The sequence below is a fragment of the Nymphalis io genome, chromosome 26 (genome assembly GCF_905147045.1).
Source record: "Nymphalis io chromosome 26, ilAglIoxx1.1, whole genome shotgun sequence".
NCBI lineage: Eukaryota > Metazoa > Arthropoda > Insecta > Lepidoptera > Nymphalidae > Nymphalis > Nymphalis io.
Genome location: NC_065913.1, coordinates 4,113,937 through 4,135,213, shown reverse-complemented (window position 1 = coordinate 4,135,213; position 21,277 = coordinate 4,113,937). Strand labels below are relative to the sequence as shown.

General features: G+C 33.3%; 1 protein-coding gene across 3 annotated transcripts in view; it reads right to left on the bottom strand.

Moving 5' to 3' along the window:
• Positions 1–21,277, bottom strand: part of LOC126778596 (sperm surface protein Sp17) — a 179,317-nt gene that overhangs the window by 85,717 nt on the left and 72,323 nt on the right. The window lies entirely within an intron of this gene.

The following is a 21,277-nucleotide window of genomic DNA, read 5'->3' as shown; positions in this document are numbered from 1 at the left end:
CAGCCAGGGTAGCAACAATGAAGCGTCAATGCCTATATATAATATATATATATATATATATATATTGGTTCATAAAAGATTTCCATCTAAGCTAAATTGAAATAGCGAGATACCGATCCGTGCCGAGGACGGTCATCGTAGTGATTTTAGTAGGTAAGAATCCCACATAACCCAGTTCCCCCCCCCCCCCATGGAAGCTGGGTACCTGAAGGTTTCCAGTGCGTGAAAAAAAGAAAAAAAAGTGGCTAGATATAAAGCTACTGACCCGGAGGTGCTGGGTTCAATTCCCAGGTTGGACCAATAAACAGTTACTGGGTTTTTCTGTCAGAAAATTCTTAGAAGCAGCCTGGGGTCAGGAAGTTGGAAGTGTGTACACTCCCGTGCCTCGGAAGGCACGTAAAGCCGTTGGTCCTGCGCCTGAATTCTTTCCAGTGTCAGATTACCTCCCCATCGGATTATTAGAGTTAGGAAATAGAGAGTGAACCTGTGTTTGCGCATACACTTGTGCTCTATAATATGTCCTACGCAGTTGGCTAATTTCTCTTAAGATTGGCACCGTTGCCGAAATCGGTCTGGAGGACCTTATATGAATTAATATTTTATATACTCATAGTTTATTCCCATTAATACAGATTCAATTAATCAACTCATAAAATGTTCTTGTAGTTTTAAAACAAATTGCGCATATATAAAATAAGCCGAAAACATAAAACCCTTCTTTTTTATAAATAGCAAGTAGTTACGAAGCCAGTATTTAAGTATTTAATTTAAAGATAAGCTAATGAATCTCTCGCTGTCTCTCTAGTTAAATCAACTTCGCCGGCACTTTATGAGTTAAGTCTATTCATATTACAAAGTCGAACATATAAATTGCCAACGCATATGTAATTTTTATATAATTGTTAATGTATATAAACAGTCATATAAAGATTTAATAAAAGTAATTATAACATTATTATTGTTCTAGTAACATTATTATAGTTTTCAAAAAAATCTTTTTCCTAAAAATTAGGTTTGGTTTATTCAAATAAGTTTTAAGCAGCCTATACTTTACTATCATATTTACTTGAAAGAATTTCACAGGAAATAATTTCATTGTTACATTTTTTAGGCAATATACAAATTATTTTTTGAGTTATGTTTCATCTTCATCTTGCAAAATTTAAATAAGCAGTTAAAATAACTATTAAATCATCTTAATTATATAACTACAATAATAATTCATTATCACTATAAATTCATATATTTTATACTCCGTAAAGTACCCAGTTGAAAGCGTGAGAAAGTTGATGTAATTACAGACACAAAGGACGTAATATTTTAGTTTCCAAGGTTAGTGGCGCATTGGCGATATAAGCAGCCACTTACTATCATGGCCACCACATATGATATAAAGAAACGTTGTTGTTGGAGTCTTCCTCAAAACGACCACGCACGATTAAATAATCAAAAAAAATTGAAATGTTTTTAAGAAGTTTTCCGAATTTCTTCCGAAACCTAAACAAGCGATTCGTTTGCTTGCCAAGCATAATGAATACAGAAAGTGTTGAAACTCATTCGTAGACCTCTCACGTAGCACAATGCTACGCCGTAGCGCATAGCAATTCTGTTACATTGCTAATGCCAGGGGCTTGACTTATATTTTCTTAGTTTGTGTTGGCATTTCCTTGATTAAAATGTTTAGTGTTAATTGTTCTTATTGTATTAAATAAGGGTTAAAATAAGAGGTTTAAATATATTTTTAAGCTTTGTACATATTAATTTAAGATCATCCGTATTACTGCAGTTCAAACATCTAGAGTTTCACTATAGTATGTGTGTTTAAAAATATATGTAATGATTTTTTTTTTCGTCGGAAGAACGCATTACTTGTTTCCCCCACGGGAACAGTGGGGGGTATGTGGGCCTCGCCGGTGTCCTAGGCGCCGAGTGCGCCCTAAACATCGAAATATCCACTAAAAAACCAGCGGTACCCTTTCCGTCTTAACGAGGAGCACCACGGGATCGGTTGCGCATCTTACCGTGACGGTGTAATGTGTAAAATGGACGGCGTACATGAGTTACAATTTACTTTAATATTAATCAAATTAGACTTTTTTGTCGATTTGATCTAGGAAGGACCAAAAATCCAAATAAGTATATGTATATACGTTGTCATGGCAATCCCGTCGGCGATAGAAATTTGTATGATTAGTGGATAGTATAAAAACCTTTTCCAAGAAAATATATACATATATTTGCCATGATACATGGCGATCAATCAAACGGTGTGGAAGTCAATTAATCTAATAATAACAACGTCCTCCAGACCGATTTCAGCCAGGGTGACCAATCTCAAGAAAGACTAGCCAACTGCGCAGGCGATATTATAGTGAACAAGTGTGTGCGCAAATACAGGTGCACTCACTCTCATAATCCGATGGGACGGCAATCCGACACGACCGGAATGTGTTCAGGCACCCAATGGCTTTACGTGCTTTCCGAGGTACGGGAGAGTACATACTTCCAATTTCCAGACTCCGGGATGCTACTAAGAATTTTCTGACAGAAAAACTCAATGACTTTTTATTGGCCCGACTTGGGAATTGAACCCTGGACCTCCGAGTCTTCGGCCTTACATCAAGTTACTAGAACAACGAGGCAGTCTCAATTAATCTAATAAATATACTGACATCCATTTTTATATATGTTACTACTGGATACTGTTAATTTTTAGTCTAATAATTGTACATAAATAAGAAAAAATAACAGCTGTGAATGTCCCACAGCTGGGCTATAATGCTACAATGCGGGTTGGTGGTCACATGTGATTTGATATCATCCGACACGTAGGTTTCCTCACGATATTTTCCTTCACTGGTAGATGGAAAATTTACTATTGGGTTTTAAGATTTGAACTCGCAATCGTCGATCAAAATTCACCTTAACATTCCGGATTCATATAACAAAAATATTTGATACTAACCATCCATTTAATATAATAAATTTATCGCAAAGTTTTATTCCACAGAAAAATAATAATACAGTTTCTTTTATGAAAAGAATTCTCAGTTGCAAAGCACAAAAGGGTTCTTCAGCAAAGAAACGGTTTATACAAAGCCGGTAACTGTGTTAACTGTAAGTAAGCTCTTTTAAGGCCTAAACACACTATTATATTTAAAGAAAAACATACTTTGAAATCGTTTGATATAACATGATTTTTTTATTCAGTCTTTCTAATGTCTACAGACGTTTTGTTCTTTGGTGTATCTGTTATTTCATCGTGTTTTCAATCAAATTAAGGATAACAATCTTTGTTTTTACATTCTTTATTTGAGTTTAATGGGATTCTAAATGCGTAGGTTGGTCTGGATGGGATGCAGCCAGTCTGTCCATTATAGTTTCATCTTAATTACGAAACGGAACAATAAGTAGTAAGTCGATGGCAGCAAAGTAGATACGGACATCTGCATTTTTGTAAAAGTGCTTTTTTTACAAAAAAAATATGATATATAATATTTAAAAATATATTTAAAAATATTATATATCTTATTTTTGTAAAAAAAGCACTTTTACAAAAATGCAGATGTCCGTATCTACTTTGCTGCCATCGAAGTGTAGTCTAGAATTTACTTATATATGATAATATCAACGTTATCTTCATCAGTGTTCGCCACGTCGTAACCGTCTTCGATGTAACATATGGATGACTTACATTAGATAAAAGGTGTATGTACCAAATGATGATAACTTACTGACGGAAAGCGAATTTTTTTTTTTATAGAATAGGAACGTGAACGAGCATATGGTCCACCTGATGGTAAGTGGTCACCAAACGCCCTTAGACATTGGCATTGTAAGAAATGTCAACCATCGCTTATAGCCAATGCGCCACCAACCTTGGGAACTAAGATTTTATGTCCCTTGTGCCTGTGTTTACACTGGCTCACTCACCCTTCAAACCGGAACACAACAATATCAAGTATTGCTGTTTTGCGGTAGAATATTTAAAATGGAACGACATACATTTTTATTTAGAAAAAATAAATGAACATCTTAGGTGAAGTGATCACCATCTATAGACATTTGCACTGTTAGAAATATACATAAGTTACTTCCTACGCGGATGCTTCTCATTTCCATTGAAATGTCCATTTGAAATGGGACCCAGAAGTAAAAAATATTTATTTTTGGAGGTAGGTTATCTGATAAGTGAAACCTACCCAGACGTTTAATTAATTAATAATCAAATGTCTGTTTACTCTTCTGCTGAAATTAAATAATAGAAAATTAAAAACAGATTTCAAAAATTGTCCTTATTAAAATATAATTTACCATATTACAATATAGCTACTGTATTATTTTTGGATTCACTGTTCATATTCAGAGATACCGTGCTTCAGCAAAAAAATATGGCCGAATTGATAACAAACTTATTTTTAAAGTCGGCTAATTAAATATAAAATATTTCGCTTATAAAAAAGTTTAAAGCGTGCGTGTCTGTACACGCACTTATAATATTTTAACCGAGTAATAAATTAGTTTCAGGTTAATTTAAACTAAATTAAAAAATTTAACTAAAATCTAGAAAACACATGAAATGTAAGTATTATTACAAAAGCTTATAAACATTATTTATGAGTAATAGTTTCGTGTGCTTGGCTCCTAAACATAAAGTAAATGTTTACGCTTGAATATGGGACTTTGTGTAGCGTTTGCAGCGCTATTGTTCAGCCTACAATATTAATAGCCGCTTACAGCGCTGTAGAGATTACTTTGATAAAGTGCTATTGGTATTAAGCCGTACTGAGCTGTACGCCACTTATGAAAATGTAATTTGTATCTTTTTTTAATAGATGTTTATGTATTATAAGACAGGATTACTTCATATAGAACTTAATATACCGTAACCGTAACCGTAACAGCCTGTGAATGTCCCACTGCTGGGCTATAGGCCTCCTCTCCTCTTTTTGAGGAGAAGGTTTGGAGCTTATTCCACCACGCTGCTCCAATGCGGGTTGGTAGAATTCACATGTGGCAGAATTTCAGTGAAATTAGACACATGCAGGTTTCCTCACGATGTTTTCCTTCACCGTTAAGCACGAGATAAATTATAATCACAAATTAAGCACATGAAAATTCAGTGGTGCTTGCCCGGGTTTGAACCCACGATCATCGGTTAAGATTCACGCGTTCTTACCACAGCATGCCAATGTGTATATTAAGCCATCTCGGCTTAATATACATGTATATATATGTATATATATATATATATATATATATATATATATATATATATATATATATATATATATATATATAAGCAAACACAAAACCATTCAGTCCTTCTTTCAATTTATTTTCTATTTTTTTTTTGTTTGGTTATTATTGACCAACTTCAGTATTGGCAATAAAATAAATATGTTTTCCTCAAATTTTCATTAACGAAGTGGTCAATTCGGTGAAATATTAATTAGTTCAACGTCAAGTATCGATTGGACGGAGGTTAAAATTACTATTATAATTAAAATGTTTGTCTTGTCACGTCCGATCTTCGCAAAGGTCCGGAGGGACGGGCTAATGGAGTCGCAAATACAACTTTATTAGCAATATATGTCCAGTAGTTGTCTAGTTGGAGTTTCTAGCAAAACTTGTCTTATATACTTATTACAAGTAAGGTTGAAGGGTGAGCCAATGTATCATGTAATGTATGTATATATAGGCACAAAGGACGTATAATTATAAAAAAAAACGTAACTGCTTAGCTTCGAATATAAGTGGCGCATTGGAGGTGTAATGATTGTTTAATATTTCTTATAATTTCAATCTCCACAGGAGGTGGTGAACACTTAGCTTTAGCTGGCCCACTTACAAGTATACCTACCTTTTACAATAAAATAAAATAAAAATAATCCCCAAGTTTTGTTTCGTCAGCAGACATAAGTTAATTGTAATGATATCGTAAGTATTAAATGAAGATGAAGTAAATTTTAATTTTGTTTCTTTATAATTAACTAGATTCCACCCATGGCTTACCCTCTTATATATATATACGAGGGTAAGCAGGAGCAGGTGCTAGATATTTTCTGCATCCCTAACGTTTATGCAAAATTGAATGACCGGTTGAGTAGTTAAAATGTGAAAGCGTAACAAACAAACTCACTTTCGCATTTGTAAATATTAGGATTTCAATCTAAAAAATATATACTTAAACACAAGTTTATAAAACTTAAATATGGCTTTATTTTGTTTACAACGATGACCGAACTAATATCGGGGGATTAAACGGTAAATAAAACTAAGTAAAGAGCTTTCCACAGATTACATAAATAAAATTTATTTGATCACTTTAAGATATTCACTTCCTACATACTATACATACATATATTCAGTAGCGAATCTAGACAGCGCGATTCAGGAATTTGACAGTTTCAATCAACGCCATCTATCGCTACCAAAAAGTAACATACGCCATTATAAACATTTTCTTTGCACTGAAACGAGCAACTAAACTTGGTCACGGCTAACGTTACTCGAAGTGCTCATTAGTTATGCAGATGTACGTTATTGAGAGCAAGTCATTCAGCCTCTATTCAACCGTCCCTAGTCTCCCGCTGTCTGTGTTGTGGTTTTGCTTGCGTGCAATTAGCCCTGCAATACTTACAGTCATTTTGTCTCGATAATACATAACATTGTTTCATGTTTCTATAGCGTAACTTAGGTTTTCTTTCTTTACTGGTCATAATGTAAACGTCGTAAGTTCAATTCTTAGCCTTTAACCGATAAATGCTCAGAACTTTTTTGTACCGTTTCAATAATTTTCACATGATATATTTATTAAAGACTAGGTCACTAATAGTGACTTGTAGTATTCAGTGAAATTGTTTTTTTTTTTCGTGGGGTCAACAATCCCATGAGAGACTAAGTACTAATCTATTGTTATCAATCGGATATGGCTATTTTGCTATGGCAATTTGATGTAGTAGGTCGCACTTGATCGATACGTTCTTTGTGTTACATTGTTAATCATTTCGATTTGCCTCAACAACACAAATATTTCTGTTTTGTTACAAAAATGGTCTGTCCCCGTAAGTTTCATTCATTTATATGTTTCTGGATTGTGTGTGCATTTGCACCAAACATTCAATGACGATACGTTTTATTAAATCATTCAAGCCGTGTGACATCAGGATAGCTAATAAAACATAATTTAAAAAGATGAAATAATCGCATTCATTTTAAAAATCATCATTAAAAAGAATATTCGAGAAGCTGCATTACAATACCTCTAAAATTATTTACGGTTTCAAAGTCGTCGTGCCTTACTAGTTTATTATACCGTAACAGCCTGTGAATGTCCCACTGCTGGGATAAAGGCCTCCTCTCCTCTTTTTGATGAGAAGGTTTGGAGCTTATTCCACCACGCTGCTCCAATGCGGGTTGGTAGAATTCACATGTGGCAGAATTTCAGTGAAATTAGACACATGCAGGTTTCCTCACGATGTTTTCCTTCACCGTAAAGCACGAGATGAATTATAATCACAAATTAAGCACATGAAAATTCAGTGGTGCTTGCCCGGGTTTGAACCCACGATCATCGGTTAAGATTCACGCGTTCTTACCACTGGGTCATCTCGGCTTTTTAGTTTAATATCGTTATTGTAAATTTCACTATGCACCTGTACTTTATGGCATATCGAAGGAAATTGTTTTATTATAGTAATGATGAAATAAGGGCGCCATTTCCCACAGCCGTCTTTAATTGAAACTTGAAGTCATTAAGATATCATTTATTATGTACGCAAAACGACGATAAACTCGTGTATGCAAATACATAGCTTATTTTCGAAGCAATAAAGTGTATTTTATTTATTATATACAATATATTTTAACAGTAAGTACAATTTGACGGGCCGGTTGGCGTGGTTGGTAAATACTTGCCTTTCACGCCGAAGATTGTGGGTTCGATTCCCACCCAGAACAGACATTTGTGTGCATGAACATGTCTGTTTGTCCTGAGTCTGAGTGTCATTATCTATATAAGTATGTATTTACAAAAGAAAAGTAGTATATGTAGTATATCATATACTACTTTTCATTTCATATTTACTGGTGGTAGAGTATTGTGCAAGCTCGTCTGGGTAGGTACCACCCACTCATCAGATATTCTACCGCAAAACAGCAGTACTTGTTATTGTTGTGTTCCGGTTTGAAGGATGAGTGAGCCAGTGTAATTACAGGCACAAGGGACATAAACTCTTAGTTCCCAAGGTTGGAGACGCATTGGCGATGTAGGCGATGGTTAACATTTCTTACAATGCCAATGTCAATGGGCGCTGGTGTCCACTTAGCATCAGGTGGTCCATATGCTCGTCCACCTACGTATATTATAAAAAAAAGAAAAAAGATAGTTGCGATTCGAAATACGATTATAATTTATTATAAGCAATGCTTATTTATATGTAGTATGTATGTGTATACCATAAATATATATTAATTTCATTCCATAAATAATCTAATAATCATGTCTATTAATATTCTCGTCAAAATAATTTAAATTAAGATCAATAACAACTATGATTATAAGAATTTTCGACAAATCAATTTCAAGGCATCAGGTAGGTAGTCAGGGTATGAAATAGGTCAAGATTACAGCATTGCATTTAAAAATCCGCAAACACACTGAAAGGGCAGGCTATTTCAGGTTGCCATTGTTACTCCATCGAGTTATAACAAACTGCTTTGTAACAGTTTTCAACCTAAATTACTTTTCACACTGACGGACGTTCAAATATCGTTCGTGATTTTTTTTAATGGATTCTGTACAGGTTTTTACATTTCAAGATTTCTTTCATGAAATGCAAGTTTGATTGTTTTCCAAGTGGAACCTAATTGGATAATAACTGGAGATAAGAGTAAGCATCGAGAGCCTTTGTTTGTTACAAATTACGGTATTAAGATGTTACGTAAAAGAGCTCAATAACTTACTCTCATTTCATATTCAGAACTGGCGAAGAGAATATAAGATCATACTTTTAAATTTAACCGTATAACGTCGTTGTCGAGGTGATATTACATTCGGAACACGTAGACGATATTTTTTAGAATATTTATAGCATTTATCTTCATATGATAAAACAAACAAGATTTCTCGGTTTCAATACACAAAGGCTGAAATCATATAGCCCACAACATCATATGTTCGCTGTATTTTTAAAACCGTAACTTGGGAGATTAATATTAAAATTTACTCCATTCAATTTACTCCACAAAAACAAGATTAACAATAAAATGTGTGAGACTCACGGGCGTTGTTTATATATAAGTAATTTACATATTTTTATATAATTTATATCCTTTTAGGCGAAGTCATTGTATAAGTGGGATGAAATTTGATTACATAGACGTCCAACGCCCTTTATACCAGTGATGAAATAAACCCACATTCCCTTTTAAAAGTGGCTCATTTGCCAGTCCACCTACCTATTTCATAATAAAATCAATAGCTGAAAAGCTTAAAAATAACCAGACGAGCTCCTGTCAATGCCACAATATATTTTTTGCTGTATATTTGTTAATTTATTTATTCTTAAAAATATTTATTATTCATTCATTTAGAATATTTCACCAATAGATGACGTTAATTGTATTTTAAATCGCGCTATCGTTGAGCTGTCTTAATAATATGCGGTAAAATTATGTTTTTATAATTATGAATTGTGAATTACCACCAGTAAAGCTCTATCATAAGTATTTTTTACTTGTGGTAGAGCTTTACTAGTGGTAGAGCTTTACTGGTGGTAGAGCTTTACTGGTGGTAGAGCTTTACTGGTGGTAGAGCTTTGTGCAAGCTCGTCTGGGTAGATACTACCCACTCATCAGATATTCTACCGCAAAACAGCAGTACTTGCTATTGTTGTATTCTGGTTTGAAGGATGAGTGAGCCACTGTAATTACAGGCACAAGGGACATAATATCTTAGTTCCCAAGGTTGGTGGCGCATTGGTGACGTAAGCGATGGTTAAACATTTCTTACAAAGCCAATGTATTTGGGCGTTAGTGACCACTTACCATCAGGTGGCCCATACAGTCATCCGCCTTCCTATACTATAAAAAAATAAAAATTACAAACATAATATAAAAGTGTATTACTGATCTCCCTAAGCGTTGGTATTTTTAATAAACACAGAGTTTTTATTCAACTATTATTAAAGTACAAGTTAACCCGGTCAACTTATAATACGAACATTTAAAAGTTAAACGAGAACGTAAAGTAATTTTATGAATAAAAATAAAGTAAAATGTAGTTGCACATATACATATATACATACATTAACATACACAAATACATATATATATATATATATATATATATTCACACGTGTTTACATTTACACATCAGTGAGTTGAATGTCCCGATGGGTTCAAGTTTGTAACTTATTCTAGAACAGTGATTCTCAACTTATTTCTTGTTGCGGCACACTTTTAACGATTTCAAAATTTGGCAGCACACAAAGAAAAATATAAGTTTAAATATTATTTACTTACTTATACACACTGCGTAAAATAGATAACGAATCCAATCAAATTTTATGGATTTAAATATCTATTCCTGTTAAAAGGATTCTATTTAATAATATTAACATTATGACTACAATTCATCTGGAATTGTAAACACAAAAATATTGATAATATCATATATATTGGTTATTTACTGGTGGTAGGGCTTTGTGCAAGCCCGTCTGGGTAGGTACCACCCACTCATCAGATATTCTACCGCAAAACAGCAATACTTGATATTGTTGTGTTCCGGTTTGAAGGGTGAGTGAGCCAGTGTAATTACAGGCACAAGGGACATAAAATCTTAGTTCCCAAGGTTGGTGGCGCATTGGCTATAAGCGATGGTTGACATTTCTTACAATGCCAATGTCTAAGGGCGTTTGGTGACCACTTACCATCAGGTGGCCCATATGCTCGTCCACCTTCCTATTCTATAAAAAAAAAAAAAAAAAATATTTAAACGAATGCAGACGTTTGAATTATAGGCTATATTTTTTTTTACTGTATTAAGTACGCAGATTATAATGTGATGTTAAGTGGTCACCAACGTCCGAAGACATTTGCATTGTAAGAAATACTAACCATCTCTTACATAGCCAAGGCGCCTCCAATCCTGGGAATTAAGACGTTATATCTTGACAACTTGAGCGTTACTTCTTTGCCAAAGCACGTGCCATACAAGGAGTACCTCAAGCCAATTCTTACATCATCAATAAAACTTTTAATATAATGGGACATTACTGTCTTTTTTATAAACTTCTGACAATTGGCCATTGAAAACCAGCGTTGTGGTATCATCCTCAACAATGAAGTAAGTGGTAGCCAATTTATTGACAATTTTTATGTAGCGTTAAATCGTTGTGATCAATATTACGGCTATATATAGATACATACAGCTTGAACTATATTTTTTTTGTATTGGGGTGATTACTTAAACAATGCTGTCTTCTTTTTTCGAATGTCAAATCAATGATGAAAGAAAGAGAGGAATCAGTTTAGTGAAAATAACGTTTTATATTTGTCAGCTTTTTAATTTATCTATTTTCCAGTTAAAAAAAAAATTAATTTTATAATGCTCCTTGTTATATTTTTTGTCTCAGCAACAAACCGGAAGTAAGATGCTCATAAATTTATAACTATGGAATTAATTTTTCACTGACGAACATATTAAATACGAAGGTAAAAAATTAAACAAAATTAGATGCATGAAATTCTTAAAATATAAATTAAACATTTTTGTTCTACTAGGTTAATTAGGTTACAATGATTGTAAGCGCCATATATTAAATTCTCTAAAAGGTAAAGCGTTTAAATGAAAATTATAAATTAAGTTATACAAAGCTTAACTCTCTTAAATAACAGAAGGATCACTCTTGTAGAAAGCTCTTTAATTTGTTTGAGTATCTTTAAACGCTGAAATAATTCCTTTAAAAATAAGTTTAATATAAATTTTTTTATCTTCATTTTTATCGCTAATATAAACAACTTAAGTAAAATTTATACTAAATGATCAATTGATTTTGTTTTTTTTTTTCTTTTTGTTAGCCTTCCTACGGCCAATCGCCAATCTGCCACCGAACATTTGCGATTAAAGTAATGGTTAATATTTCTTACAGTTCCAATGTTTTTGGACGTTGATGACCACTTACCACCAAGTGGCTTACTTACTCGTCCAACCGTTGCATAAAATATAAATAAATAAGTACATAAAATATTAATAAGAGTATACTGAGTATTTAAGGCAGTCTTGAGGCATTTAGCATTAAAACAACATCATTAGTGCTAAAAGGACTACTTAAGAATAATATTATTACATTATGACTTAATGCTACGAGAACACAACACGACGATATGGTTCAGTGGTTAGAACGCGTGAATCCAGGCAAGCACAACTAAATTTTCATGTGCTTAATTTGTGTTATTAATTAATTTCATGTTTAGTGAAGTAAAACAACGTAAGGATACCTACATGTGTTTAATTTCACTGAAATTCTGCCACATGTGTGCCAACCGCCATTGGAGCAATGTGGGTAAATAATCTTCAAACCTTCTCCTCAAAAGGTAAAAAGGCCCTAGCACAGCAGTGGGACATACACAGACCCATAATTCGCTTGTAATATACATAAAAAAATGAAGAAATTAGTCTGTAGTTTATCTTCTTTTTGCAAATGTAAATTTTTTTAAGGAATAATGAATTTCGCTGCTTAATATTCGTTACGTGTTCCGTCTCGGCGCATCAGCTTAACGACAGACACTTTAAAATGTCTAAATTTACGCGCACTCCCGAACTTTAATCATTGCTAAGAAACCCGTCTTCAAATAAAAAAATGTCAGCTTTGTAAGAAAATATTAGTTTTGTTTTTTAAAACTATTTTCTTAATAAATTCTACTAATATTAGAAATGTAAACGTTTGTATGATTGGATGTTTGTTACTCAATTACGAGAAATGGCTGAACCGATTTGGATGACATTTGGAATGGAGATAGCCTGTACCCTGACTTAACATATAGCTTACATAACATATGAAAGACTACCCCTACTCACTACTCACTACCCCTACACCTTATAGTATCTTTATATATTCACTAACTCAAATAGAATAATGTTGCTATAATACAAATAATACGGTACGAAAAAAGCAAATCTGCCGAGTTGCTACATCACTGCAGTTAAACACTGCGTCAAAAACGTTCGTTTCAAACGTCGCATATGTAAACGTTGCATGCAAATTCATTCTTATTGCGTCTTTCAAACATTAGGTAGTGCCAAAAGATACCCAATTTATACTATGAGTGTATGCCGTAACATTATCTATATACATAAAATAATAACTGCCTGTCTGTCATATCAACGCACAGCCCAAGCTGCTGGGGCCAGCACTATGAATATTTGCATTTTTAAAGGAAGAGGAAAAAAAAGCCGAGATGGCCCAGTGGTAAGAACGCGTGAATCTTAACCGATGATCGTGGGTTCAAGCCCGGGCAAGCACCACTGAATTTTCATGTGCATAATTTGTGATTATATTTCATCTCGTGCTTTACAATGAAGTAAAACGTGAGGAAACCTGCATGTGTATAATTTCACTGAAATTCTGCCACATGTGTATTCCACCAACCTGCACTGGAGCAGCGTGGTGGAATAAGCTCTTAACCTTCTCCTCAAAAATGGAAGAGGAGGCCTTCAGCCAAGCAGTGGGATATTCACAGGCTGTAACGTTAAAGGAAGAGCTATGGGAATTGTTATTTAGCAATTCTGAATTATAACCCGAGTGAAACCGCGGGTAAAGCACTAGTAATGTTTTAAGGGTTCGTATGTAGCTACGGACTCCTAACTCTAAACACGATAGCAGCATATAAAATGTGGTTTTGGTTGAGCACGGCTTAAGAGCTAAACGTGGTTTTATTATTTAATAAGGTAACTAATCCTCGCTTATATATAAATATATATACATTATGTACACTTATTTCATATAACGTATCTGCTATGTATTTCATCTATCTCGGTAGTATAGTGGCTGGCTTATACGGCTGTAGATCTCGAAGCCCCGGCTTCAAATTCCGACAAACCAAAAACTCTTTAGATTTTATAATTATATTTTCCTATGTATATATATTATTCTTAATATTCAACAGTCGATTTAAGCGTAATTAAACCTTTTAATAAAAAGAAATGCTGGAAAATACACTTTAAGTGCATTTTCTGCAATTTTTTTAAATGGGTGAATTTTGAATAAAATGTTCTTGAAGAAGTACCTACCAATCTAAAAAATAGATAAAATTCTATAAAATACTTTTCAACATCAAATCTTTATAGATAATTTATTTTCATAGTAAAAAACCCGACAGATATTATCTTTTTGTATATAAATAAATAAAATAAAAATAAATGATTACTGTACAACCGAATAATAGTTTTTTTTTTATTTAAATCGTTTGGTGATCACCTGATGGTAAATGGTCCCCACTGGCCATTGACATTGGCGCCGTAAGAAATATTAATCAGCCCTTGTATCACCAATGCGCCGTAAATCTTGGGAACTCTCCCATAAAACTAGAATACACTAATTATTGCTAATTGGCCGTAGAATATCTAATGAGCGGTGGTATTCACAAGAGATACCAATCTGTTATTTGCTTAGTCAAGTGTTGGATATATAAATGAATATTAGTATGTATAACGGGATAGAAGTTGAAGTGCTGCACATAAACTTACGTATTATTACTTATATTTTTTTATATAAAATAGCAAGACGGACGAGCATATGGGCCAGCTGATGGTAAGTGGTCACCAACTCCCATAGACATTGGCAATGTAATTAATGTTAACCATCGCTTACATCGCCAATGCGCCACCAACCTTGGGAACTAAGATGATATGTCTCTTGTGCCTGTAATTACACTGGCTCACTCACTCTTCAAATCGGAACACAACAATACCAAGTACTGCTATTTCGCGGTAGAATATCTTATGAAAACTGACAAATTGTTACGATAAGTTATATTAGATAAATTTCTTCCGACTTTCAAAGGCTACTAAATGCTTTGATGTTCCGGTTGATTTCACACTAACAATAATCCAGGGTCTGCGTAAAGTGAGGTGTTATGGTAGGGATAGGAGCGGCCAGTAAATGTTCCTTATAGTTAAGTTTAACAATAGATGGAAGGCTTATGATATTATATTTTTGGTGTAGCAATTGTAAGCAAGCTTTTTCGGTGTACAGTAACAGCCTGTTAATGTCCCACTGCTGGGCTAAGGCCTCCTCTCCCTTTTTGAGGAGAAGGTTTTAGAGCTTATTCCACCACGCTGCTCCAATGCGGGTTGGTAGAATACACATGTGACATAATTTCAATGAAATTAGACACATGCAGGTTTCCTCACGATGTTTTCCTTCACCGTCAAGCACGAGATGAATTTTAATTACAAATTAAGCACATGAAAATTCAGTGGTGCTTACCCGGGTTTGAACCCACGATCATCGGTTAAGATTCACGCGTTCTAACCACTAGGCCATCTCGGCTTTCGGCCATTTTCGGTGTACGAGCGTTGTACTGGCTGGCCTGAGTGATTATCCAATTACACATATACACATATTATACATATATACATAGTACATATTTCGTATATCGTTTAATATTTATTTCTTTTGAACTAGTGTTTACCCACGACTTCGCCCACGTATTAGGGGGAGGAGCTGGTATTATGTATAAAAAAGGAGACTATGTCCTTCCTTGGTACTTAAGCTTGTTTCATAACAAATTTCATCAAAACTGGCTTAGACAGCATTACATATAGAGCTACTTTCGCATTTATAATATTACTATAGATAAAAAACACTCATACAAAACTCATAGCTTTATCGGCTTTCCAACAAACATGGTTGAAAGCTGATCTCTGACTATATTGACGTAATAAAGTACATTATATAAAATAAGCAACATATAATTTAATCCATCAACTTAATATTATAAGTATTATAACACATAGCCAAATTACTTAGTGTAGAAAGCTTTGAACATATTATAGTTTTGTCTTACAAAGAAACATTCACTTCTATCCGCTTTTCGGAAATTTCATGTTGTATGAATTTTAACGTACGAAGTCAGAGCGGGCACCTAGTATCCATAAAACATCAACAAAGCTTTTATTTATTCTCATAAGACTTGAAATGTAACAAACATTGACACTGGCCACTCAGACCTACGCCGTTGAAATAAATGTCACAGCAATTACTGTAATTACATGGCAACATTTAATGGAAAAAGAAAATGTAATTACGTTCATAAATAAACAAAGGGAGAATCTGAGATGGGGTTGTAATGACAGCAATTTTAACCCTTATGTACAGGAACATTCTAGTACAATAGTATAATGTTTTTGATAAATTTTTACACTCCCTTACTCTTTACTAAAGAGATAAGGCTCTCCTTTTAGAAGATGGTTTGGAGTTTATTCCCCAATGATACTCTAAAGCGGGTTGGTGGACACATTTTCATCTGACACATATAGGTTTCCTTACAAATTAAGCATATAATATCACGCCCCTGTCCCGTCTCGGTACATAACATAGTATTGCCATTACAGCCATTACGAAATTAGCAATGTCATAACAAATACTCTCCAAATTATTGAAATTGAAAATCACATCAGCTCACTTATCCTTAATAATGGAAAAGAGCAAAACGGAGAATTATATATAAGATACTAGTTTTCGCGCCTGGCTTCGTCCGCATGTGCGTGGGATGAGCTGGTGTTAGGTATCCTATATCCTTTCTGTACTCTGACAATGTATGTGCAAAATCTCGCGCTGATCGGTCGAGTAGTTAAGATGTAAAAGCGTAACAAATCAACAAACAAACTCACTTTCGCATTTATAATGAAAGATAGATAACTCGTTCTAACCAGATATAACCGGTACTTACCCACGTGACTATATAAAACGTGATTATATTTTTATTGGAAACATTGTATCGATTACGTACAGATAGATGACATTCATTGGGATGTTTGTGACGTTAACAAGTTGTTTGCGTGTAAGCGATTACGCTAAGAAAAAATGTTGAATACGTAATCATTCATTTTTCTACATGCAATGGGAATTTCAACTAGGATTATTTTTCATATTTAACAAAGACTTGGAAAACATTCTATGTGAGAAGATGAAGAAGAAGTTGAAGTTATTTTTAATAAAATACACGGATTTCCTTTTAATCAAGCTGTTTTATTTTAATTGATCGTTACATGTGAGTCGTGAGTCATATGTCAGAGAAAAAGTAATTCATAGATATCATATATATTAGTAATTGAGCGACAGAAACAAAAACAAAACAGTATTGACAACTTAAAATATATGTAGGAACATAATACATCCTCTACATATTTAACAATTATGAAGCCAAACAAATCAAAATCTACAAATTATTGTTTATTATTTTCCAAGATTATCTCGTCAATTAACAATATAACTATCCTGTTTCGGAAACCTTCCCATAGATATCCAAGTTCGAATCTTAGCTATATAAATACTCTTTGGTTCCTAGATATATACTTATATTCATATTCCTTAGATTCTATATTAGATCTATATTCTTAATCTTAAAAAAAAACTTTCTCCTACAGAAAGCTTCATTATGAGCGAGTAACATAATCTGTATTTTATTTTCAAAAAAAAATTAGAGATACCTAAGAAAATTGCAACAATGTAACACAAGGTATCGAAATTTTTCCTATAAAATAATAATAATAATAATGTCCTCTCGACCGATTTCGGCCAAGGCGGCCAATCTCAAGAGAGATTAACCAACTACGCAGGAGATATTATAGTGCACAAGTGTGTGCGCAAAGACAGGTGCACTCTCTATTCCCTAACTCTTATAATCCGATGGGACGGCAATCCGACACGACCAGAAAGAGTTCAGGTGTAACGGCTTTACGCGCTTTCCGAGGCACGGGATTGTACACACTTCCAACTTCCAGACTCCTGGCTGCTACTGAGAATTTTCTGATAGAAAAACTCAATAACTTATTATTGGCCTGACCTGGGAATTGAACCGAAGCCCTCCGGGTCAACGGCATTACATCAAGCCAACTAGACCAACGAGGCAGTCAATTCGTATAAAATTTTAATTACTCGTACGAAGTCAGGGGAGCTGTTCATTAACAAAAAATTTAAAATGTTACTTTTAATTATATTAAAATGTTTCTATTATAAAGCGAATACTGGAAACAGAACAACACTTCAACATTAATCCGTGCTAAGCGGGGACGAGTTGTCAGTATTTGATAAGCGTATAACAATGTTAACTTTATTACGAAATAAGCCTATTGATAGCATGACTGCCTTTCATGATTCAAATACACGCTATTGTTGGACGAATCACGTCAGATTCATTGATTTGTAGCTCCCATTTACACGATTCGATTCGTTTGAACACGTGCGGCGTCAATCGATTTCGCAAACATCGATTGGTTTCATTTAAATGGTAATTTAAAATCGATTTGATTGTTTGACTCTATTTGACTCGTTGAAGGCCAAAGTAGACACTATGTTGTTGGCTTAATAAATGGTTTTATAACTAAATTTTAACATATATATGCTTGTAAAGATTATAAATACTAGCTATTCGTTGGTGTAAAATTCATAAAAAGTTACTCTTAAAGGCGAAATTCCTTTAAATAGGATATTTCCTTCATTAGCGGATGGTAAAGATATAAAACAAACCTGTGTTCCAAATTTGAGCTTTCTTGACTCGGTGGTTTTGGTTTGTGTGCGTTGATAGTTAAACTCGACAAAAATTTTTTCAAGTATAGATAAACTTTAAAAGTATAATTCCAATCTTCTTAAGGATAAGTTTAAGGAGCTAATACCGCTAAGCTGAATTTTTTGTCAATTTTATTTCGTCAATACTTATTTTAGATGTTTTTTTTTTACTTTTTCTAAAAATAACCAATTAGAATCTTAAACTCAAAATCTGCTGCAACTTAAGGTTAACTTATTACCCCCTGTAATTAAGCCTATTATTATAAATATTATAAAAATACACACAAATGCTTACTACAACGTATTTATCAAGTAACTTACATATTTTTCAGATATAAAAATACAAACGAACCGTGAAAAAGTGAAAAAGACAGAAAAATCGTTCTGATTTATAAGCAATAACGTTGTTTTTTCTTCACACGTATGTGTGAAGGTTATGTTGTGACGTCAGCTATAACTCAACACGGCACTTTAGGTACGAAACACCGGTTGTTCTAGATGAATGAACTCACGTATCTTTAATGTATTGTTCAATCATTGACTTAACACTTCAGTTCATTCAAAACGAAAAACGAAAAATTTTTTATGTATGAAATAACAAAAAACAATCAAAACTGATAATGATGTTACGTCACCAACTATTCGAAGACCATAAAATATGTTTTATAGAATCATTGTATCGCATTATTTATGTGATTCAAAAAAATATTACATCAATATATTTTTGAAACATATATTACTAGTAATCGCCCTCATGATAGCAGAGGGGCGGGTTTTAGGTAAAAAAGTAGCCTAGCTCATCCTTGAGGTTCTTGCTTCATACTAAATTTGATCAAAATCGGTTCATTGATTTAGCATTGAAAGCGTAACATACAGACAGTTACTTTCGCATTTTTAATATTATAATAATTTTAATTTGATTTAAAAAATAGTCATTAATTTGACGAGCCGGTTGGCGTGGTTGGTAGACACTTGCCTTTCACGCCGAAAGTTGTGGGTTCGATTCCCACCCAGGACAGGCATTTGTGTGCATGAACATGTCTGTTTGTCCTGAGTCTGGGTGTAATTATCTATATAAGTATGTATTTACAAAAGAAAAGTAGTATATGTAGTATATCAGTTGTCTGCTTTCCATAGCACAAGCTTTGTACAAGCTTAATTTGGGATCAGATGGCCGTGTGTGAAAAATGTCCCAGGATATTATTATTATTATTATTATTATTATCAAATTATTAATTTTAAAATTGGATGTATATTATTTAGTTGGTATTAATAATATGTCTAAATATATTTCTCATAAATAAATCACAATAATTTTTTCATATTATTTAAAGTATGAATTAGTTATATGAGATAGTTATGTGGTTACAAAAACGAAAATATTGACTTTAAATTACAATTTCAAATCAAGACACTGAATTTCTTTGTTTCCAAATTCAAAAATCCATTTTTTAAATCTTATGAATTTACACTGTATTATAGAAATGTTATTAAAAGAAATATATTTTCAACAATATAATTCAAGAGCGTTTTTTAATATTATAATTAGTTAAAAGAATGTCTACTAAAAACATTTTGTATTAAATGTAAGTTATATTAATAAAATTTAATTTTTATTTAATAATTTTATATCTCTAGGCTGTCTTGCAGATTTTGCTGGAAGCAATAAAACCTCCTTTGCAGTGTACATAGACTTTCACATACCATAGCTTAAGCTGAATATTTAAATAAAGCTTAAATGCTAATAAGCATCTATTCTATGTATGTATATCATATACATATTTTAAGTAGATATCCCTAAATAAACCTAAATAAACATTTGTATTACATTTTATAAAATTACAATACAGTGTTGTATGTTCAAAAATTTTATACTAGCATAAAGAAAGCTCCACTCCTTTATTTTCTCTTCATATTTCCTCAACAAAAGGTTATCCTATTCATATATTCCATTCTCAATTCCTTTCAACGTCAAATATGAAATTTTATTATTTAACCTCATAAAGAAGTAAGTAAAAAATGCTTCTTATGACGTGTGTTATACTTGGTCTTATTCGCGGCTTCGTTTTGACAAATTAATGGCACTGGTCCATGCAAAAATTTACAAGCGATTGCTTCGTTTTTACAAAGAACAAACTTATAAAATGTTCTCGCATTTTTAATGTTAATAGGGTAATAATAAGGCCCATATAATCTTATTTGATATCTCTCTCATGAAATTCTCAGTAACTCGGAGCCTGAAACAGCATTTTTGCTACATTTTTCCTAGACCTGTTTATTCTCCTGTCACGATGGTTTACCTACCAATCGAATTATGAGAGCTAGGAAAGAGATAGTGCATGTCTTTGCACACACATGACATCTTTTGTGCACTTTGCTTTACGCAAACAGTTTAAGATTTCTATATTGTGCCTTTTCACTCAAACCAATTTGTTAAATCTTAAAATATTGCCATCTCAATTATAAAAAATTTAAAATTC